Source organism: Taudactylus pleione, unplaced genomic scaffold (genome assembly GCF_031769625.1).
Source record: "Taudactylus pleione unplaced genomic scaffold, aTauple2 ptg000938l, whole genome shotgun sequence".
NCBI classification, from domain to species: Eukaryota; Metazoa; Chordata; class Amphibia; order Anura; family Myobatrachidae; genus Taudactylus; species Taudactylus pleione.
The window spans coordinates 1,080,967-1,081,281 of record NW_028285339.1 but is presented as its reverse complement, the minus strand read 5'-3'; the positions used below and the strand labels follow the sequence as shown (position 1 = coordinate 1,081,281).

At 55.9% G+C, this 315-nt stretch overlaps 1 pseudogene; it reads right to left on the bottom strand.

Annotated features, from left to right (window-relative positions):
* Positions 1–203: 203 nt before the first annotated feature.
* LOC148473297 (U8 small nucleolar RNA) lies at positions 204–315 on the bottom strand (annotated as a pseudogene).

Sequence of the window (315 nt, the reverse complement as noted above, 5' to 3'; positions counted from 1 at the left end):
AATGGCTGCCCCATCTAACAGAGGAGCTCATTCACTGTCAGCCCCACTATGCACCCCCCGCCATCCCTCTACAGCTCTTAGCGGCGAGCAGGGAATGAGGACAGCTTCTCCGGATAGGTCGGTCTGCCCCCGCCTGAAGCAGTGCTATGTCAGTTGGCGGAATGCGCAGCAATACTCAGTGTTCCACAGAGGTAGGATCATCAGTCAGGTTGACACACCCTGGTTGTTGATCAGAGCGGTGCTGGGGATCAGGGTTCCACTCATCGTGCCTGTTTCTCCATAAGGAGGACAGGTAAGGAACAACCTCACTGAGGA